We start from the raw sequence: 23,903 nt of genomic DNA on the forward strand, positions 1-23,903 counted from the left end.
GATATTTTCTGCTTACTCAGAGCCCTCTAAGCCCACCATACTCTGCCTGCACAGGTATGGACTTTATAATGCATCCCACAGCTGATCTGGGCTTGATCAGCTAGTGGTAAAGAACCTGCCTTCCAAGGCAGGTAGACATAAAAGATGCTGGTTCGATCCCTGGGTTGGGAAGATCCCTTGGAGGAGGGCATGGCAACCCACTCCCAGTATTCTTGTCTGGAGAATCCCATGGACAGAGGAGCCTGGCAGGCTGCAGTCCATAGGGTCTCGAAGAGTCAGACACGACTGAAATGACTTAGCATGCATACACGCACAGCTGAGCTAAGACCTTCCAAAGTCACACTCCCAAGCCAGCAAGCATTCTTTTACTTTGGTTGTGGGAATGTGTTCAATTCTCTTTTTTAAAAAAATATTTATTTATTTGGCTGTGCCAGGCCTCAGCTGCATCATGTGGGATCTTCGATCTTCACTGTGGCACGCGGGATCTTTAGTTTCCGCATGCAAACTCTTAGTCATAGCATGAGATCTAATTCCCTGCTGCTGCTAAGTCACTTCAGTCGTGTCCGACTCTGTGCGACCCCATAGACGGAAGCCCACCAGGCTTCCCCATCCCTGGGACTCTCCAGGCAAGAACACTGTAGTGGGTTGCCATTTCCTTCTCCAATGCATGAAAGTGAAAAGTGAAAGTGAAGTTGCTCAGTCGTGTCCGACCCTCAGTGACCCCATGGACTGCAGCCAACCAGGCTCCTCTGTTCATGGGATTTTCCAGGCAAGAGTACTGGAGTGGGGTGCCATTGCCTTGAGCAAGGATCAAACCCAGGTTCCCCGCATTGTGGAGTGTGGAGTTTTAGCCACTGGATTACAGGGAAGTCCTGGAATATATTCAATTCTACCTTAGATTTTTCTTTAACCTATTTGGTAGTCCTTTCACTATCTTTTAACTTCCTTCAAGGTAAAATTAGCAGGTGAAAGGCAATCAAAATGTGTTGTTGAATGAATTTATTCCATCCTATCTCCTTGAAGTTTTTGTGCTGTTTGGTCAGTACGTTGTTCAGACACACACACACACACACACAGCTTTAGCACCTTGCGTCATCTCTGAGGTTGTAATCCCTTCTTACTGAACCCAAGTTGCTTGGTTATTTGCTCCTTTCACCGCAATTGGTGGCAATGGAATTGGGTGGGGGAAATGACACAGTCTATAGGACTTGTTCTTGGACTGGGTTATTAGGGTGAGAGTGTGGTGATGAGGGAAAGTGGAGTCAAGAGTGACTCCTGGGTGTCTGGCTTTGAGACAAGGTGGATGTTAGTAAAGGAGAAACCCAAGTTGGGGATGGTGGTGGTTAGGAATCAGGATTGGCACGGAAAGCTCTGGGGCAACAAAAACTTAGACTTCATAACAGACACAGTTCCTCCTAGGGCCAAAATGGAATTCTCCTGGAGGCAGCAGATGGCTCATCTCATATAAGAACCAGGCACAGTAACTCTGATCCTTCACTGATATCTTGGGTCTTGGGGGGCATTCCTCTAAGCCATTAACTGGCATCCATCAACCAGAGACCAGACAGACAACATCACTTGGAAACTTCCATGCCCATACCACTCTGAAAATACAGAGTTCACCTACAATTCCCTGCAGTTCTCTAAGAATATGCCCTTCATAGCAATGATAAATTTCTACCTCTTGAAGCATCATTGAGATGTCCCAGAAGCCTAGCCAACTTGAGCCTAATGAATTACCCTGGCCCTTCAATAGAACACAGTTCTTTAGAATAGATGCTATATTCAAGGTTGCCAGGAGAATGTGGGGTGGGCTTTATCTTATACTTCATGTATTTGGGTTTCCTTTTTCCAGGTTACAAGTTGACTTTGTCCCTCCTTTTCACAAAAAATTAATTGATTTAACTTTCTTTTACTGAGTTGTAACCATTTTCTGGGCTTCCCTGTTGACTCAGATGGTAAAGATTTCACCTGCAATGCAGGAGACCCGGGTTCAATCCCTGGGTTGGGAAGATGCCCTGGAGAAGGGAATAGTTACTCACTCCAGTATTCTTGCCTGGAGAATTCCATGGAAAGAGGAGTCTAGCAGGCTATAGTCCATATGGTTGAAATTTCCATGGGGTTGATGTTGCTTCTAGGCCCTCTGGGCTGATATGTTGGGTGTCCTAAACTCTTCAGCTACACATTTAGAATTTCATGGTTTCTTTCCATGGATGCCTGGTCACATCCATTGTGGACAGATTTAGCAGTCTCTCAGAGAATTATATTTCTCTCTCGGGCATACACGTGCACACACACACACACACACTGTAATATTTGTGATAACAAAAATTGATTGGAATTATGGACTGGGATATATGTTTTTGGGGCAAGCCTCTCATTTCAACTCACTCCAGAGTGTGTTGCGGTTACCCTTTGGCCCAATTGAAGAAGCCCAGGGTGCACTTCATTTAGACGACTTGGGGATATGTCTACCTAGCCCTGTAGCCTTCACACTGGCTGAAACCACGCTTTCTGCCTGCAGCCCAATCTCAGTGAGATATCTCTGTTATGGACAAAAGTTGTCTTTCTCTCCTATTCCTGTTTCTAATTATTTTTGGCTTCACTTCCCATTTCTGGCCCTGAAAGCCCAGCTTCTATGTTTTCAGTCCTTTATCTTTCTTCTGGATCTTCCCACCTCTCGCTCCACTGGGCTCTCTCCCATCTACTGAGTCCCTGGGCCTCCATCACACTCTGCTTCCTACCCTTGCTGAGTTTCTTCCACCCTCTACAGTTTGAATAGACAAGTAAATTCTGCCCACAACACACCTTTGCTGAGGGTTTGGAAGGGACTTGTGTGAACATTAAAAATCAGAGGCTCAGGGGTTCTTTTATTCTTTAAATAAACATCGATTGAGGCCTTTGCATGTGGCAGGCACTGTAGATGCAAGGTTAAATAACAATATCTTCCACCTTCAAGGAGATTGGTTATTAGTAGAGGAATTCTGAAATTTTCAAATACAGTGACAGTGCTTTTAGATACATCAGGCATTCAGGAACAATTTAATGTTATCTCTTTCCCTTGTTTCAACTAGGAGCATATGGTGGTGGACTCTCACTACACAGATTCAAGTCATTGTCAGCTTTGACAACCCAGTCCTGAATTTTGATTTTTCTATGGTCACCACTGGGCTCTGGATCCACACAGCATTTGACACTGGTGATCACCTCCTCACCGAAATTCTTCTGCTGTCTTCTCAGCAGTCTTTCAAACGAACAAGCTGCCTGCTCTTTGGGGGTTCTTTTTCCTTTGTGCACACCTACGATATGTTTTCTAGGTTCCAGCCTTAACCATACTCTCTTCTCTACACAGTTTCCAGGGGAGGCCCGTACATACCTTTCTTTCGGTGGGTTTCTCAACGGGGAGCCTACTCTCCTCCCTGGATCACTCTTCCCTACCCTTTTAACTTGGCTGAGGTCCCTACCCCTGGCTTTTCCCCACCTGAGTCTGGGTAGGCTCGCCTCGGGCTGGCTCCCCTACCTTTCTTCACTCTGAGCATCCCAGTCTGCAGGATACTGCCTGCCTGCCTGCCCTCCCACCCGCCTGTCCGTTCAGCGGGCAGGAACCACGCCTGGGTGGTCCACCTCGGTATCCCAAGGCCAGCCCTGCACCTAGCTAGCTCTGAGCAGGTGTAACCGAGCGTGGAGTAAGTCAAGGGATGAGTTAAACAAACAAACAAAAAAAAAACAAAAAACCAAACTTGTCACAGGAAAGGACCGGCAGGCTACACCCGGGAGCTAGAAGCTGCAGGCTGGCGGCGTCGGGGGCGAGGATAGCGGGGGTTGGGGGGCTATAGGGGGATAGGAGGATACGGGAGTGGGTGGTGTGAGACGCAGTTCAGCAGGGCACGGTACCGAAGACTGGGGCTGGGCGCGATCAGGAGCAGGGGCGGGAGGTCGCCCGCCAGCCGCTGGCCCGGGAGCAGAGGGCCGGCATCTAGAGCCACTGGCTACAGCCTGCTGCCGGGAGAGCCCTCCGCTCGGGCTCTGCTGCCGCCGCCGCAACAGAGCTACCGCGGACCCACGGCCGCGCGCGCTCACCCCTGCGCTTCGCTTTTGGCCCCTCCCGGCCACCGTTGCTCTCTACAACTCGGCGCCCGTGACCCGGAAGAGCATTCTCCTTAGCAACTGCGGGACGGCGGCGGTGCTGGCCTCCCGGGAGCCACGGTGAGGCCTCCCCGCCCCCTGCCCCCCCCCGCGTCCGCGCGCCCATCTCGACCCCTCCCCAGAACCGACCTCGGGGCTGCCCTTCAAGGCCACCGCAACCCTTCGGGGTGGTGGGGGCACCTGCGCCGGCGGCCAGGCGCAAGTGCTCTCTGTCTCTGGCATCGATTCTCCGGTCCTGGCGTCGTCTCTGCCCACCCAACGCCCCCGGCTCAGGGCCCACCTGGTCTCTTAGGCCCGGCTCCTCGCGCCTGAGCCTCGCCGGCCCTCCCTTGTACCCAGTATGATGCCCCGGGAGGAAAAGTAGAGTTAAACAGCCTGTTGCTGTCCAGGGGACGCTTCCCGAGGTTCGGGTTACCTGTGGACGCGTTCTTTTGGGTCCCGATACAGATGTTTGGGATTGACAGGGGAGGGACGCCTTAGGATTCCTGAGCAGCAGCGACTTTGCTGTAATACTTGATGTTTGCCTGTTGCTTTGCGCCTTCCAGAGTGGTATACTTTTATCTGCTTCGTTGATCGTGGAGACTCATCTAGTTCAACATTTCGAACTGATCCTTTAGCTGGGGATTAGCTTTCTGGTTTTTAGTTTATTTGTGCTGTGCTGAGTCGAGTCGGAGTCTTTGCGACCCTATGGACTTGTAGCCCGCCAGGCTGCCCTGTCTATGGGGATTCTCCAGGCGAGAGTACTGGAGTGAGTTGCCATGCCCTCCTCCAAGGGATCTTCCCAACCCAGGTATGGAACCCAGGCCTCCTGCATTGCAGGCGGGATCTTTTACTGTCTGAGCTACCAGGGAATCCCAAGAATACTGGAGTGGGTAGCCTGTTCCTTCTGCAGGGGAACTTCCCAACCCAGAAATTGAACCGGGGTCTCCTGCATTGCCGGCAAATTCTTTACCAGCTGAGCTACCTGGGAATTTTAGTTTATTTAGTATTCTGTGAGTTAGATTTTGTGTCTTAACAGTTTTCTACAAAAGGAACTCTCCTTGGGACTGAGTGGATTTGGGGGAAAAAGACTCAAGTGACATTTACCACGTTGAAGAAGTAGGGACAGGTGTTGTTAATATCTCTGACTTACATTTGAAAACAGTTTCAACACAATAGTAAAATCCCAGCTGGCCTGTTTCCGACCCCCTCACCCCCACCCCCCGCCTCCACCCCAGAAATTGACAAAGTAAAATTTATATTAAAATACAAAGGACTGAAAACCTCCCTTAATTGAGTTTGAAGCAGTGGGACTAAGGATGCTCTAAGCCAGCAGTCGTAATCTTTTTGGCACCAGGGACTGGTTTGCTGAAGGTAATTTTTCTGGGGTTGCGTGGATGGCTTGGGGTTGATTTAAGTACATTACATTTATTGTGCATTTTATTTCTAGTATTACATTATGATGTATAATGAAATGGGGCTTCCCAGGTGGCACTAGGGGTAAAGAACCCGCCTGCCAATGTAGGAGATGTAAGCTAAGACATGCCAGATCGATCCCTGGGTGGGAAAGAACCCCCGGAAAAGTGCATGGCAACCCACTCCAGTACTCATGCCTGGAGAATCCCATGGGCAGAGAAGACTTGAGGGCTACAGTCCATAGGGTCGCGAAGAGTCGGCCGGGACTTAGCATGAACGCACATATAATGGAATAGTTTTACATATAATGGAATAATTGTACAGCTCACCATAATGCAGAATCAGTGGGAGCTCTGAGCTTGTTTTCCTGCAACTGGATGGTCCCATCTAGGGGTGATGGCGGACAATGACACCTGAAGTGTATTGCTTATGTCAGTCTACTCCATAGTCTTGTTTTGGTTTGAGCTCCTGTGAGAATCGCATGTGGCTGCTGATCTGACAGGAGGTGAAGCTCAGGCTGTAATGGGAGCGATGGGAAGCCGCTGTAAATACACCGGAAGCTTCGCTTGCTTACCGGCTATTCACTTCCTGCTGTGCTGCCCAATTCCTAACAGGCCACAGACCCGTACCATGGGGTTTGGGGACCCCCCGCTCTAAGCCTTATTCGAACGTTATTGGATAACGACATTATAATTAATCCAATGGTAATGGAGATAAAACTGAGGCATATGAACAATTTTTGGAAATATTATTTGGGACTAAAATACAGGAGTTTAGTTATCAAAATCCATTATTCAAAAGAGTATAATTTCATTTCAGTTCAGTAAGTATTTATTAAGTGCTTAGAGTGCTCAGTATTTGCTTAGAGACAGAAGGGCCAGGGAAATTTATACAGGCATTTGAGTTGACTTTCTTGTTTTTTTAAAGAGTTGAGTAGGGACTTCAGGCTCAGTTGCTTTGGGCATCCTCCAAGATTGATTTGTGAAGATGCATAGACTCCTAAGGAGACATTCTGTGATATTTTATTATTATAGATTTGGTGCCCGTTCACTTATTCAACAGGTATTTGAGTGCTTAGTTGGTACTAGGCGCTGAGTTTAGCATTGGAAATGGGGGAAGGTGAATGCATACAAGACCGTTGTGCTCAGCAGATGCCAGCAGATTAACCACACGAATGTAAAACTGCAACAGTGACAAGTATTTGAGTTAGGGACATCCCAGAAGTGACATTTGATCTGAGATCTGAAGGATGCACAGGAAAGGAAGAACGTTCCAGTCAGAACAAACGCAAGGATAAAAAGACCCTGTGATGGCAGGGTTCATGGAGATGACTGGGGACTTAAGGTACAGGCCTATGTATGGATCAGGAAGCGTACAGAAGAACCTGGGGGGAGAGGGGGCTGGTGAAGTGGGCCAGAAGGTGCTGGGCCTTGCAAGCAGGTAGAAGAGTTTTTCTTTATTCTTGGTGTAAAGAGAAGCTTCCATACAGATTTTTAAAGATTTAACGTAATTTTAATTTATTTGGTCACGCCAGGTCTTAGTTGTGGCACGCAGGATCTTTGATCTTTGTTGTGGCATGTGGGGTCTAGTTCCCTGAGCAGGGACTGAACTTGGGCCCCTGCATTGGGAGCACAAGAGTCTTAGCCATTGGGCCACCAGGGAAGTCCCTGTACAGTTTTCCTTTGAGCCTTAGACTAGATTGTGGGTGGGGATGGCTCCATTAGATTGGGTTTACTAGCCTGCTCTGTATTTTGTACCATCACTTAGTGTTTGTATTGTCTTCTTTTGGTTTTCTCGCTCCTTAAGTTTTATTGTAGTTGAGGAAACCTGCTTGTACCATTAGCAAGATACGTCTACTTTTTTTTTTCCCAATTAGGGACAAAAGGAATTTTAGAGATTAGGACTGAACACTGAAGTTAGTCAATTTGAAATATTTTTGCATTAGTATGACTGCCAGGGCACTAATTTTTGTGACTCTTTTTTTCTAATTGTAGTTTAAAAAAATGCGTAGTCTAAAATGGACCCTCGACCATTTTTCAGTGTACAGTTAGCTGTATTTACACTGTTGTGTAGCAGTGCTCACCCTTTTTCATCTTAGAAAAGCTAATCTCTGTACCAGTGAACAATTCCCCATTTCTCCTTCCCGCCACCTCCTGGCAGCCACCATTCTCCTTTCTGTTATCATGATTTTGACTACTCCAGATACTTCAGAGGAGTGAAATTATACAAGGTGTGTCCCCTGTACCTTCATATTCCTCCTCTGCACATGTCCTTCCTTCTCCCGTCAGTCAGTTCAAATCCTGCCTGTCCTTTTCCCTCTCGTTATGGCATGTATTTGCCCATGGCAAATACTTGGGTTCCCCTGCACAGTTTGATGAAAAAGCCATCAGAAAAGAAAAAGAACACGTTAAACGTTTTAGCTTGACTGATTTGAGACAAAGATTTGTGCTTATTTGTGAGTTTAATTATTGCTCAGTGGTTTTGAAAGAATCATATTTGTACCACATTTTATAGTGTTCACCTTGCAACACTTAGAGACCAGTTGATTTTAGGTATTGGATTGGAGATGATTTTGAGGTGGCTCGGTATTTTAAGTACAAAAAAGGTATAGCAAAGGATTTTCTTGTGTGGGGAAGATTTGTAAACTTTTGTTTTCAGTTTCCGCATTTATCCCAAACTTTGGTTTTCTGTAATGTTGACCAGCCTTAGAGGATCAGCCTCATAGGATCCAAGTTGCAGAGTGTCCTTTTATTTTAACCTTCAGAAGTATTTTGTTTTCTCTGGGGAGTTTCTGTAGGAAATGAAGCTCGTTTTCATTCAAATACTATTGAGCACATGTGCAAATCCCGCTATGGGCCTGGAATGGTTCTGTGACTCCCTCTGCGGTCTGGCCAGCTGTGCCATTTTTGGCGATGTGAAGGAAGCGCAGGCAGAATTCTTGTTATCGCTGTTAGACTGAGGGTGGTGGGAGGTACACAGGATGCTCCTCTGTGTTGTGTCACGAGAGGTAGAGGATTTGACAACAAGAACTTTTCAGAGAGCATTTAATTTGGAACCGTAGCAAGAACTGGATGCCCCAGAGCTGCAATTAGGTGATTAACTCATAGATTTAGTCAAGTGCAATCAACCACTAGTCCAAAAACACTCCCCACCCCCATTTTTAAAAATTGTGATAAAATACACAAAATCCAAAATTTGCCATCTTATCCATTTTCCGTGTGCTGTTCAGTGGTATTAAATATATTCATAATGTCTTGCAGTCATCATCATTCATCTCCAGAACTATTCATCCTGTAAAACTGAAACTCTTTACCCATTAAACCATGACTTCCTATTCTTCCCAGCCTCTGGCAACTATTCATCTACTTTCTGTCTCTGATCTTGAGTACTCTAAGTACCTCGTAACAGTGGAATCACACAGTATTTGTCTTTTTGTGCGCTGTGTTCTCAGGGTTTGGGCTTCCCTAGTGCCTGCAATGCTGGAGACCCAGGTTCGATCCCTGGGTCGGGAAGATCCCCTGGAGAAGGGCATGGTACTCCAGTAATCTTGGCTGGAGCATCCCATGGACAGAGGAGCCTGGCAGGCTATGGTCCATACGGTTGCAAAGAGTTGGACACGACTGAAATGACTTGGCATGCATGCACACATGAACCCATGTCTGATTTCACAGTCCATAATCCTTCCACAACTCTGCATTATGCATGCTAAGTCGCTTCAGACTCTTTGCGACACTGTGGACCATAGCCCATCAGTCTCCTCTGTCCATGGAATTTCCCAGGCAAGAATACTGGAGTGGGTTGCCATACTCTCCTCCAGGGGATCTTCCCGACCCAGGGATCGAACCCTCATCTCTTAAGTCTCCTGCATTGGCAGGTGGGTTCTTTACCACTTGGAGAAGGGAATGGCAACCCACTTCAGTATTGTTGCCTGGAGAATTCCATGGACAGAGGAGACTGGCGGGCTGTAGTCCATGGGGTCGCAAAGAGCTGGACATGACTGAGCAGCTAATACTTTTTTTTTTTTTTTACCACTACCACCACTTGGGAATCCCACACTGAATCATCCTACTTCTGTAAATCAGGTTCTGATTTCAGCATGAATGCTAGATGTGTCAACATCAACCTGAGATCTAAGGGAACTGTAAGGAAAAGGGCAAGTAATGAAGTAGGTGGATACAGTAGGAAGTCACCTGTTCCCTGTGGTTTGAAGAATCCTTCAAATGAAGGACAGTAATTGTTGGCGTATTTAATAGACTTGAGAGCTTGGGTGCCCAAACCAGGAGGAGGCAGGAAGTTATATAATGCTAACTGAGGAACTTTGCTCTTTAGGTTCCTTTGCAGGATTCCTTTAATGAAACTGAATTGTTTCTGTCTCCCATTAGGCTTTGATGAGGAAGAGGTTTCTAGTGATTGTTTAGGTGCTGAGGGATTTGCAGAGAATCTGCAAACATTTCTGTGTAGCTTCATGTCTTTTAGAGAGCATTTCTCTGCGTGGGAATAGTTGCTTCTTTCTCTCTTTGCCATGGTCCGCTTTAGTCAGTTTTAGAGTGTTGAATATGAAACTAGTAGCAATTGTACCAGGAAGGAGATAACAACACATGGTTATTTTTGTTTAATCCGATTTAAGATCCATAATTTACATGGTTATTCTTTTTAGTTATCTTACATTTAAAAAATGAAAATATATTTGCACTGTTCATATATCTTTTGCTGCATTAAGACATTTGTTACCATGATTTACTGAATTTTGTCAGTTCAAATCAGTCTTCCTTAATATTTTGCATAAAGATGCTCTGTGAATTTTATAACTATACATTATTCGGGCTTCCCAGGTAGCTCATATGGTAAAGAATCTGCCTGCAATGCGGGAAACCTGGGTTTGATCCCTGGTTTGGGAAGATCCCCTGGAGAAGGGCATGACAACCCACTCCAGTATTCTTGCCTGGAGAATTCCATGGACAGAGAAACCTGGTGGGCTACAGTCCATGCGGTCTCAAAGATTCGGACACGATTGAGTGTCCGAATACATATACATTATTAGCAGGAAATACTTTTAATGATTGAATACAAACCAGTTTGGATCATGAAGCATTATTAATTATTGGTTAAGACCATGTTTTTACAAAGCTGGTTTACTGAGATATAGTCAACATATATAAACAGTACTTATTAAAAATGTGCAATTTATAAAATGTTGATAGATATATGTACTTATGAGACTGTCATCACAGACAGGATAGTGAACATATCCATCACCCCCAAAACTTTCATTACATCGTTGGCTCCTTGATCCCCATCCATGACAACTACTGATTATTCTGTAATTATATATTAATTGTGTTTCCTAGAATTTCCTAGAATGTTATATAAACGGAATCATATAGTTTGTGGTTATGCTTCTTTCATTTAGCATGGTTATTTTGATATTCATTCTTTAGTATGTCAGTAGTTGATTCCTCTTTAATGCTGAATACTGTTCCTTTGAAGGGATATACTGCAGTTTATTGATACATTCACCTATTGTTGGACATATTGGTCATTTCCAATTTTTAGTTGGTAACAAATGAGGTTGTTATGAATATTTGTATACCAGTCTTTTTGTATGGATATATACTTTTATTCCTCTTGGTTAAGCACATAGAAGTAAAATGGCTAGATCATGTGGTAGGAACATACTTAACTTTTAAAGAAACTGTCAAAATTTTCCAAAGTGGCTGTACTCTTTTGCTTTACCACCAGCAGTGTATAAGAGGTCCAGTTCTTCCACATCCTTGCCAACACTTGGGATGGTCAGTCTTTTCAATTTTAGTCTTTCTTATAGATGTGGAATGGTATCTCATTGTGATTTTAAATTGTATTTCTCTAAGGACTAAGATGTTGTGTGTCTTTACATGAGCTTATTTCCTATCCATATAACTTCTTTGGTGAAATGGACAAAAAATGGTTTGTCCATTTTTGATTGGGTGTGTTTTCTTATCACTGATTTTTAGAAGTTCTTTATATATTCTGGATGTATATCCTTTTTCAGACACAGGATTTGCAAATGTTTTCTCTTCAGTTCAATCCAGTCTCTCAGCTGTGTCTGACTCTGTGAACCCATGGACTGCAGCATGCCAGGCTTCCCTGTCTATCACCAACTCCCGGAGCTTACTCAAACTCACGTCCATCAAGTCAGTGATGCCATCCAACCATCTCATCCTCTGTTGTCCCCTTCTCCTCCTGCCTTTAATCCTTCCCAGCATCAGGGTCTTTTCCACTGAGTCAGTTCTTCCCATCAGGTGGCCAAAGTATTGGAACTTCAGCTTCAGCATCAACTGAATATTCAGCTTCTAAGGAATATTCAGGACTGATTTCCTTTAGGATTGACTGATTTGATCTCCTTGCAGTCCAAGGGACTCTCAAGAGTCTTCTCCAACACCACAGTTCAAAAGCATCAATTCTGTGGCACTCAGCTTTCTTTATGGTCCAACTCTCACATGCATACATGATTACTGGAAAAACCATAGCTTTGATTAGACGGACCTTTGTTGGCAAACTAAAGTCCTGCTTTTTAACATGCTGTCTAGGTTGGTCATAGCTTTTCTTCCAAGGAGCAAGCATCTTTTAATATCATGGCTGCAGTCACCATCTGCAGTGGTTTTGGATCCCAAGAAAATAAGTCCATCACTGTTTCCATTGTTTCCCCATCTATTTGCCATGAAGTGATGGGGCCAGATGCCATGATCTTAGTTTTTTGAATGTTGAGTTTTAAGCCAGCTTTTTCACTCTTCTCTTTTACTTTCATTAAGAGACTCTTTAATTTCTCTTCACTTTCTGCCATAAAAGTGGTATCATCTGCATTATCTAAGGTTATTGATATTTCTCCCAGCAATCTTAATTCCAGCTTGTGGTTCCTCCAACCTGGCGGAGGAACCAGGCTGGAAGTTAAATAAGCAGGGTGACAATATACAGCCTTGACGTACTCCTTTCCCAATTTGGAACCAGTCAGTTGTTCCATGTCCAGTTCTAACTGTTGCTTCTTGACCTGCATACAGATTTTTCAGGAGGCAGGTCAGGTGGTCTGGTATTCCCATCTCTTGAAGAATTTCCCACAGTTTGTTGAAATACACAGTCAAAAGCTTTGGCGTAGTGAATAAAGCAGAAGTAGATATTTTTCTGGAACTCTCTTGCTTTTTTGCTGATCCAGCGGATATTGGCAGTTTGATCTCTGGTTCCTCTGCCTTTTCTAAATCCAGCTTAAATATCTGGAATTTCACTGTTCACGTACTGTTGAAGCCTGGCTTGGAGAATTTTGAGCATTACTTTGCTAGTGTGTGAGATGCATGCAATTGTGCAGTAGTTTGAACATTCTTTGGCATTGCCTTTCTTTGGGATTGGAATGAAAATGGACCTTTTCCAGTCCTGTGGCCACTGCTGAGTTTTCCAAATTTGCTGGCATATTGAGTGAAACACTTTCACAACATCATCTTTTAGGATTTGAAATAGCTCAACTGAAATTCCATCACCTTCTCTAGCTTTGTTTGTAGTGATGCTTCCTAAGGCCCGCTTGATTCTGCATTCTAGGATGTCTGGCTCTAGATGAGTGATCACACTATTGTGGTTATCTGAGTCATGAAGATCTTTCTTGCATAGTTCTTTTGTGTATTCTTTCCACCTCTTCTTAATATCTTCTGCTTCTGTTAGGTCTGTACTGTTTCTGTCCTTTATTGTGCCTATGTTTGCATGAAATTTTCTTGAAGAGATCTCTAGTCTTACCCATTCTGTTGTCTTCCTCTATTTCTTTGCGTTGATCACTGAGGAAGGCTTTCTTATCTCTCCTTGCTATTCTTTGGAACTCTGCATTTAAATGGGTATACCTTTCCTTTTCTCCTTTGCCTTTTACATGTCTTCTTTTCTAGCTATTTTTAAGACCTCCTCAGACAACCATTTTGCCTTTTTGCACTTCTTTTTCTTGGGGATGGTCTTGATCACCACCCTCTGCACAATGTCTTAAACTTGTGTCCATAGTTCTTCAGGCACTCTATCAGATCTAATCCCTTGAATCTATTTGTCACTTCCGAATAGAGTTCATGATGTGAGCCACAATCAGCTCCTGGTCTTGTTTTTGCTGACTATAGAGCTTCTCCATCTTCGGCTGTAAAGAATGTAATCAGTCTGATTTTGGTATTGACCACCTGGTGATGTCCATGTGTAGAGTCGTCTCTTGTGTCATTGGAAGAGGGTGTTTCCTATGACCAGTGTGTTCTCTTGGCAAAACTGTTAGCTTTTGCCCTGCTTCATTTTGTGTTCCAAGGCCAAACTTGTTTGTTAGTCCAGTTATCTGTTGACTTCCTACTTTTGTATTCCAGCCCCCTGTGATGAAAAGAACATCTTTTTTTGGTGTTAGTTCTAGAATGTCTTGTAGGTCTTCATAGAACCTTTCAGCTTCTTCAGCATCAGTGGTTGGGGCACAGCCTTGGGTTAGTGTAATATTGAATGGTTTGCCTTGAAAATGAACAGAGATCATTCTTGCACCCAAGTACTACTGCATTTCAGACTCTTTGGTTGACTGTGAGGGCTACTCCATTTCTTCGAAGGGATTCTTGCCCACAAGAATTTAATTTAATTTAATTCATCTGAATTAAATTCACCCATTCTGGTCCATTTTAGTTCACTGATTCCTAAAATGTTGATGTTCACTCTTGCCATCTCCTGTTTGACCACTTCCAATTTACCTTGATTCATGGATCTAACATTCCAGGTTCCTATGCAGTATTGCTTTTTACAGCATCGGACTTTACTTCTATCACCAGTCATATCCACAACTGGGTGTTGTTTCACTTTGACTCCATCTCTTCATTCTTTCTGGAATTATTTCTCCACTCTTCTCCAGTAGCATATTGGGCACCTACCGACCTGGGGAGTTCATCTTTCAGTGTCATATCTCTTTGCCTTTTCATACTGTTCATGGGGTTCTGAAGGCAAGAATACTGAAGTGGTTTGACATTTCTTTCTCCAGTGGACCATGTTTTGTCAGAACTCTCCAAAATGATGACTTTTGAAGAGCAGTTCTTAATTTTGATGAAGTCCAACTTAACAATTTTTTCTTTTATGGATTCTGCTTTTCTTGCTTAAAAAGTTTCTTTGCCTATTTTCACAATAATATGTTTGTGATATGTTCTAGAAGCTATAGTTTTAGATTTTACCCTATATCCCTGGTGGCTCAGATGGTAAAGAATCCGCCTGCAGTGCAGGAGATCTGGGTTTGACCTGGGTCAGAAGTATCCCCTGGAGAAGGGAATGGCAACCTACTCCAGTATTCTTGCCTGAAGAATTTCATGGACAGAGAAACCTGGCGGGCTACAGTCCATGGGTTTGCAAAGAGTCTGACGGGACTAAGTGACCAATACTTTCACTTTACTGTAGACTTGTGATCTACTTTCAGTTCATTTTTATACATAGTGCAAGCTATGGATCAGAGTTCATTTTTAAGTATATGGAATCTGATTGTTCTAGAACTGTTTGTTGAAAAGACTATATTTTCACTAAATTCCCTTGTACCTAGGTTATACCTCAGTTGAAAATTTATATATATTTTTGGTTCCGTTTCTGGTCTTTTTTTGTTTTCATTCATCTGTTGGTCTGTATTGATGCCAGTACTACACTGATTTGATTACTATAGCTTTGTAAAAAAGACTTGAAGTCAGACAGTGTAAGTCCTTCAGCTTTGCTGTTCTTTTGCAGACTTTGGCTTTTTGAGGTCCTTTTCATTTCATATTAATTTTATAATCAGCTTGTCAGCTTTTCAAAAAACTCTGCTTGAGAATTTGATTCAGGTTGTATTGTGTCTATCAGTAATTTGGGGAGAATTGCCATCTTAATGTGGAGAAGCCAATGGCACCCCACTCCAGTACTCTTGCCTGGAAAATCCCATGGACGGAGGAGCCTGGTAGGCTGCAGTCCATGGGGTTGCTAAGAGTCGGACATGACTGAGCGACTTCACTTTCACTTTTCACTTTCATGCATTGGAGAAGGAAATGGCAACCCACTCCAGTGTTCTTGCCTGGAGAATCCCAGGGATGGGGGAGCCTGGTGGGCTGCCGTCTATGGGGTCGCACAGAGTCGGACACGACTGAAGTGATTTAGCAGCAGCAGCCATCTTAATGTAATCTCTGTAGTTGTGGCGTACAGGCTCAGTGGTTGCAGTGCATGGGTTTTAGTTGCTCTGCAGCATGTGGGATCTTAGTTCTCAGACCAGGGATTGAACCTGTGTCCCGTCCCCTGCATTGCAAGGCAGATTCTCGACCCTTGGACCAGCAAGGAGGTCCCCAACACAGCTTTTTTATATATCTTGTCATTTCAACTGCTGCATGCTTCTTATTCAGTGATGTAGACTTTAAAATTTCCCTTCATTCCTTAGTACAGTCTTGCACATAATTCATTCCTAGGTTTATTGATTGATTGATAGCAGTTTCTTACATAGCACTCTTCAGTTCAGTCGCTCAGTTGTGTCTGACTCTTTTTAAGACCCTATGGACAGAAGCACACCAGGCTTCCCTGTCCATCACCAACTCCCAGAGCTTGCTCAAACTCATGTCCATCGAGTCGGTGATGCCATCCAACCTTTATTAGTACTTGTGATTGCATTGCTTATTGTATAAGAAGTCTTAAATCTTGTGTTCATAAAATTCCTTCTGAAGAAGTCAGCATACTTTACGCTAATTCATTTATTGATTGTGTCAGCAGTCAGCTTACCATACCCTAAGAGTATCCCACTTTCTCAGGCATCTAGAATCCTGCTTCAACTTAGGGGTCATTGTATAATCTTGTATTGTTCTAATGAAAGGAATGCTCAGATGACAGTGTTGTGGGCAGAGCCCAAGCCTGTTTCTTTGGGACGTTTTTACTTCTGGCTGCTAGTAGGAAGGAGTACATGTGATACTGTCTTTGCACTCACAACTGCCCACCACATGCAGAATTGGTCCGGCCACTTCAAGTGCTCAACTGGACTCACTCTGATCTTTGTATCTCAAAGAAATTGAGAACTGAGGTTTCATCCAGGATTTCATTATGTTTCAGTTGCTTAAAAAATAATTAATGGAAAAATGTCTTATTGTTCAAGTCACATCATTCTTCTTGCAGGGCTTTTAATTATCTTCAGCAAACCTTTTTACTCTTCGGTTCCAACAACTGCCCTTCTTTCTGGAGCCCCCTGAAGTGATCACTAGTGGTTCTCAGTGAGTTTCATCAAAGAGCACACACATGTCTTTTGCTGTTAACCCTCTCTACCCCCATGAATTCCTTGTTGATGCAACTTCAGAAGAAAAGATGAAAATCAAGGATTTCTAACTCCCTACCAGGTGACTGGGCTTCCCTGGTGGGCTCAGCAGTAAAGAATCTGCCTGCAGTGCAAGTAGACACAGGTTTGATTCCCTGGGTTGGGAGGATTCCCTGGAGAAGAAATGGCAGCCCACTTCAGTATTCTTGCCTGGGAAATCCCATGGACAGAGGATCCCGGAGGGCTATAGTCCATGGGGTTGCAAAGAGTCAGAGACAACTGAGTGATTAAAACCACCACCAACAGGTGTCTAGGAGTTATTTTCTAGATTTGAGTATGAATGAGCCTCATGATTTTGGACATCTTTTCATAAATTTCTTGGCTATTAATATATCTTTTCTGAAAGAATGTCTATTCACATTCTTTGCCCATTTTTTCTTCCATTTGATTTTTAAGATCAGCTTCTTAGTTTCTGTAAAAAAAGTTGTGACTGGAATTCAATTGTGGTTACGTTGAATTTTTTTTACTGTATCTGACCTGTGCCCCATGCATTGGAAGCACAGAGTCTTAACTACTGCTCCGCCATGGAAGTCTCAATTCCTCAACATTTTGTGATTTTGGTTGCTACTTAGAATTGATCTTTTATCCTCTCATATTTTTAAATTTATTATTGTGGGCATATAGGAATTTTGTTGATAATTTTTTGTTGTTGAATCTGCCTTTTCTGTCATTCTTGCTGAAATCATTGGTCTTAATAATTTGTGAGTTTATCCTTTGAGATTTTTCAAGATGGGCAGTCGTATTATCTGTAAATATTGAAAACCTCTTAAATTACTGAACCAACTTGATTTCTGAGAAAGCATAATTATTTTTAATTAACAAATCTAGACTGTTTTTATTATTAGTGAATAGAGGTAAAACTTTATGTGTACATATATATGTATATATAATGTTTGACAAAAGTAGTTCATGCTCTTATAAGAAAGAAAATACCAAACATTACTAAAATTAAAGAGATGGTTCATTGCTAGACTGCTGGCATTTTTAGGATGGTATAGGCCAGTGCCATATTTCGTTTGAGAATTTAATCCCCTGCTGTTTTTGGAGTGAAAATGTTACGAGAGAGTTGAATTTATATTAAAATAAAAGAAATTCTTCCTTTTCTTAAAAATGTATGCCGTTCTTTGCTTCTCTAATAGGCTCCATGCTCTTCAAGAACTATGAAAATAATTTATTTTCTTCTATCCTTTTTGCTTCTTAACTGAGGATGTTTCTTGTTATCCTGGGAGACCTGGAACTTAGCAGGAATGTATAAGGACTCTGTGTAAGGACTGAGACATGGTCTTGGCTTTTACCTAGGATGCACCCCATAACAGATCCACCTGGAGGAAATGGATTGGGCTGATGGTGGTTTAGCAGCAGCTCGCATTTGCAGTGGGGGCTCGTGTGAGAGGCTCTGACTAGAAATGGATGGATTAAATGTGATTCTACTCTAGAATGAGGTTCACTGTCTGTGAAATTGGAATTCATAGGAGAGAGAAACCTCTTGAAGATGTTCCTGAGGTCTGCAGAAGGATGCACTCTTAGAGTCTCCTAGAGCTGACTGAAGGGATTCTAGCTCCTGGCAAGATGGAGATTGAGAGCTGGAAGAAACCTTAGATCCTCATCTCTATATCTGGCTTGGGCTTGTTCCAAGTACTTAAAGCTTTGGAGAATTGGAAAATAGGTTTGAATCTGCTTTCTAGAATCTTTGGGTTCTCAAGTGAAGTGTGGACTGGATACTGAGGAAGAGCAAATCAGAGAAAGATAAACACAATACTTAATGGGGGAGAACTGGTAATATGTTGTTTTGGAGAAGCTTATTAGAGGTACATAGTCTTTATATTCCTGGGGGAAAAATTTAAGTAGTAAAAAATAGTTGCAAATGACTTATGTAAACGATTTAAAAGTATATATAAATAGAACAAAATTCTTTTTTACAAAATTTTCTAATTGATTATTCAGTTCAGTTCAGTCGCTCAGTCATGCCCAACTCTTTGCTACCCCATGGAAATTGATTATTAGTGGAATATAATAAAAAGACTGTTGACTTTTATATACAGATCTTCCTTATGTTGGGATCCTTGTTCAGTCACTAAGTCACATCCCACTCTTTGAGATCCCATGGACTGCAGCACACCAGGCTCCTCTGTCCTCTACTATCTCTTGGAGTTTGCTCAAATTCATGTCCATTGAGTTGGTGATGCTCTTCCAACCATCTGATCCTCTGGCATCCCCTTCTCCTGCCGTCTATCTTTCCCAGCATCAGGGTCTTTTCCAATGAGCCGGCTGTTTACATCAGGTGGCCAAAGTATTGGAGTTTCAGCTTCAGTCCTTCCAATGAATATTCAGAGTTGATTTTCTTTAAAATTTAGTGGTCTGATCTCCTTGCAGTCCAAGGGACTCTCAAGAGTCTTCCCCAGCACCACAATTCAAAAGCATCAGTTCTTTGGCACTCAGCCTTCTTTATGGTCCAATCCTCACATCCATACGTGACTACTGGAAAAATCATAGCTTTGACTAGATGGACCTTTGTTGACAAAGTGATGTCTCTGCTTTTTTAATACCCTGTCAAGGTTTGTCATGGCTTTTCCTTCAAGGGGCAAGTGTCTTTTAAAAAATTTCATGGCTGCAGTCACTATCTGCAGTGCTTTTGGAGCCCAAGAAAATAAACTTTGTCACTGCTTCCACTTTTTACCCTTCTATTTGCCATGAGGTGATGAGACTGGATGCCATCATCTTAGTTTTTTGAATGTTCAATTTCAAGCCAACTTTTTTACTCTTATCTTTCACCCTCATCAAGAGGCTCTTCAGTTCATCTTCACTTTCTGCCATTAGAGTGGTATCATCTGGGATTACTTCTCAAATCAGTGAACCAGTGAACTTGCTTAGTCGTGATCAACCCTTTGCAATCCCATGGACTGTAGCCTACCATGCTCCTCCATCCATGGAATTTTCCAGGCAAGAGTACTGAAGTGGGTTGCCATTTCCTTCTCCATTATTACACCTAACCTACCTAACTGGGCTTTCCTTGTGGCTCAGTTGGTAAAGAATCTGACCCCAGTTTGGTTCCTGGGTCGGGAAGATGCCCTGGAGAAAGGGAAAGGCTACCCACGAAATATTCTGGCCTGGAGAATTCCATGGACTGTATAGTCCATGGGGTCAAAAAGAGTTGGACACAACTGAGCGACTTTCACTTAATTTCACTTAACCTACCTAACATCATAGCATAGCCTTGCCACCTTAAACACGTTCAGAACACTTATATTAGCCTTCAGTGGTGCAGAATCATCTAACACAAAGTCTATTTTATAATAAAGTGTTGACTAGCTCATGAAATTTATTGACTGCTGTACTGAAAGTGAAGAACAGAAGGGTTGTCTGGGTCCAGAATGATTGTAAGTGTATCAGTTGGTCACCCTTCTAAGGGTGTGGATGACTGCTTGCTGCAGCTCAGCAGCAAGCATCACAGTAGATCATCTCCCATATATGACTAGCCTAGGAAAAGACCAAAATTCGAAGTAGAGTTTCTACAGGAACTCTCTGTGTGTCGCTTTCAACCGTTGTAAAGTTGAAAAACCCTCAGTCAGTTCCAGATAACAACCATCTGTGTTGTATTTGGACACTACTGAACTCATATTGTAATACTTTATCACTTGATTATGTTGGATTTTCTAGGTAGACGATGATTTCATTTATAATTGATCATTTTGTCTCTTTTCTAATATTTATATTATCCTTTTTGTCATATGGCAGCAACTAGCTTCTTTAGAACAATACTGAATAACTATTATAGCTGGCAGCCTTTTCCTGTTCTCAGAATGCCTCTAGTGCTTTACCATTATCCATGAATTATTTTCTGGCTGTTTGTCGTTTTAACTTTTATCCTTTTTAAACTTTACTTTTAAATTAGGCTCTTTATTTTGAGATACTTGTGGAATCACATGCAGTTGTAAGAGAGATCCTGTGTGCATTTCACCGAGTTTCCTCTTGTTGAGCTATAGTATATCACAACTTGGAAATTAATTATCAATACAACTCACCCATCTTATTGCAATTTTACCAGTTTTATTTGTACTCTGTGTGTGTATTTCATTCTGTCACATCTGTAGATTTGTATGATTACCACCACAGTCAAGACCGAGAATAATCCCTTCCCGAGGATCTCTTGTCTTGCACTTTCATAGCCGTAGTTGTTTCCCTTGCTCTCTGCCTCCCTGAACCCTGGCAGCCACTAAACTCTGTCTCTCTAATTTGTTGTTTCAAGAATGCATTGTACATGGGACGAGATACGTAGTACATAACCTCTGAGACTGACTTTTTTCACTCAAAATAGTTCCTTTGTGATTTCTCCAGGTTGTTGCGTGTATCAAGAGTTTGTTCCTTTTTACTGCTGAGCAGTATTCCATGGCATGGATGTACCATCACTTGTTTAACCATTCACCTGTGGAAGGGCAGCTGGGTTGTTTTCAGTGTTTGGCTGTCATGAATAAAGTTGCTATAAACATGCATAAGCAGGTTTTTGTGTGAACCTAAGTTTTCAGTTCTCTGGGATAAATGCCCAAGAGTGCATATACCCTTTTTGTGCTTGCTCACCCTCCCTCTCTCTCATCCTCTACACACACATGCACAGGCACACACACATATATAAAATAAAAATTTTCTTGAGCTTCTTGAGGTTATTGTGCATGATTGCACACGATTACTCCTAAATACTTCAATGAGTATTTTCCAAGTGTAGGGATATTTTTTATACACCTAAAGAAGAGTTATCAACTTAGTTCATTTAACACTGATACAGCTTTGATCATCAGTTCAGTTCAGTTGCTCAGTAGTGTCCGACTCTATGCAACCCCATGGACTGCCGCACGCCAGGCCTCCTTATGCATCAGCAACTCCTGGAGTTTACTCATATATGCCCTCTATTACAAGTTGTCAGTTGATCCAGTAAAGTCTCTTTCAGCATCTTTCCCCCTCGAGGACAGGATCTGTTGAGGGATCACACGTGGTATTTACTTGTCGTGTTTCTTATGTCTCCTTTAATCTAGAACAGTTCTGTAGTCTTCTTTGTCTTTTATGACATGATAGTTTTTGAAGAAGACAGCCTTTTTTTCTTTTTAAATATAACGTTCCTCATCTGGTTTGTCTGGTGTTTCCTCATAATTAGATTCAAATTATGTATTAATTTGGTCTGAATGCTACATAAGAGGTGTTGCTTCCTTGAGATCTTATCATATCAGAAGAAAATTTCTTTTTAGTCCTAGTTACTAAGAAGTCTTAATTAAGAATGGGAGTTGGGTGCACATTGTTAGAGCTTGGAGTTGAGGCTGTTGGCTGGCCAATGAATTCACAGACGTAGGTCATGTACTGTATGAGTGGCAAGAGTGACTGGCCCAGAGAGTGGAGTTTGATAGTAATCCTTGCTCCAACTAGAAAGAAAATGAAATGGATGTTGGACTTGATCCGTGCCTTTTGTCTTTTAGCTTGATGATAGCTTGATTCCATTGCATTTATTTAATTTACTGTATAGTGAATATGTTAACAGATTTCTTAATGTTAAAATAAACATTCTATACTGTGCATGCATGGAATTTAATTTTTAACATTTAAATGTTGGATAGATTTTTTATTTTATTTTGGGTTTTGCATTTATGTTTGTAACAAAAATTCTTATGTAATTCTGTATGTGAAAGAGTGTGTGTTCTTTCTTTGTCACATTTGGTATCTAGTTTATTATTTATCCTTAGAGCATAAATCCAAAAGTTTTTTTAAACCCCTCTCTCTCCCCAGCAGTTTAAATAACACTGAAATTACCTGTCTTTGAAACTATCTGAACCCGATGCATTTCGGGGAGGGCTTGTGGGTCTTTGGCAGCATTTTCTAGTTTCTTTTCTGGTTAAAGATCTATATAGGTTTTTACCTCTTCTTGGGCTTCCCTAATAGCTCAGTGGTAAAGAATCCTCCTGCAGTGCAGTAGTCGCAAAAGTTAATGTGGGTTCCATCTCTGGGTTGGGAAGATCCCCTGGAGGAGGAAATGGCAACCCACTCCAGTATTCTTTCCTGGAAAATTCCATGGGTAGAGGAGCCTAGTGGTCTACAGTCCATGGGGTTGCAAAGAATTGGACATGACTGAGCAGAGCAGAGCCTCCCTGAGGGGACTTCATCTACAGAAGTGATCAACTCCGCTCCGTGTAGCTACCCAACGCTTTGCTCTTTTGTGACTATAGTTACATCTACTGAAACTATTTTTGCTTATGTCTTTTTCTATTATTTTCTGTGGTCTTTTAAGGGCAGACTCTGTGTCATCTTTGCATATAATGTTAGCACACTGCTTGGCTCCATAGATTTTCAGATGCTTGTTGAATGAGTACAAGGTGTATTTAGAGGACTGTGAGAAAATTAGTTGAAACAGAAGGTTCTTACAGGAGTATGCAGGATGTTGAGCCAGGATGGACCAGCAGAGATGATGGAGCAATTTGAGTGTTTGGCTGAGGAGTTCGGATTCTGTCTTTAATTACAAGACAGGTAGAGGACAGAGGCAAGAGGAGAGAAGGTCATTTATTATTGTTGTGCTAAAGAGACTGGTTAAAATTTCATTATAGTATTAAAATTATTTTTAGATTTTTAAAATCTGTTTGTGTGGGTGCTGGTTTATCAAATAAAGATTGCTGCCAAGGTGAAATAAATAAAAATCTTTACATTAATAATGTGTGCTTAGTTTGCGACCTCATGGACTGTAGTGCACCAGGCTCCTTTGTCCATAGGGATTCTCCAGGCAAAAATATTGGAGTGGGTTGCCATGCCCTCTTCCAAAGGATCTTCCCAACCCAGGGATCGAACCCAAGTCTCCCGCATTGCAGGCAGATGCTTTATTGTCTGTGCCACCAGGGAAGCCCATGAATACTGGAGTGGGTAGTCTGTCCCTTCTCCAGGGAAACTTTCTGACCCAGGAATCAAAACAGAGTCTCCTGCATTGTGGGTGGATTCTCTCCTAGCTGAGCTACCAGGGAATGCTTATTGAGTGCTTACTGTCTGCCAGTTACTGCTCTGAGAACTTTGCAAATAT

General features: G+C 42.6%; 1 protein-coding gene across 5 annotated transcripts in view; it reads left to right on the forward strand.

Moving 5' to 3' along the window:
• The first annotated feature begins 4,107 nt into the window (after positions 1 to 4,107).
• Positions 4,108 to 23,903, forward strand: part of DIS3L2 (DIS3 like 3'-5' exoribonuclease 2) — a 357,289-nt gene continuing 337,493 nt past the window's right edge. For 2 of the 5 annotated variants that reach the window (XR_003506580.1, XM_027516383.1), the window contains exon 1: positions 4,108 to 4,206. The gene's annotated coding sequence lies outside the window, so the exon portion shown is untranslated. Of the gene's footprint in view, positions 4,207 to 4,331; positions 4,551 to 23,903 lie in introns of those variants that run through there. The other 3 variants (XM_027516355.1, XM_027516373.1, XM_027516364.1) reach the window with 2 other exon arrangements.

The sequence above is a fragment of the Bos indicus x Bos taurus genome, chromosome 2 (assembly GCF_003369695.1).
Source record: "Bos indicus x Bos taurus breed Angus x Brahman F1 hybrid chromosome 2, Bos_hybrid_MaternalHap_v2.0, whole genome shotgun sequence".
Classification (NCBI taxonomy): Eukaryota; Metazoa; Chordata; class Mammalia; order Artiodactyla; family Bovidae; genus Bos; species Bos indicus x Bos taurus.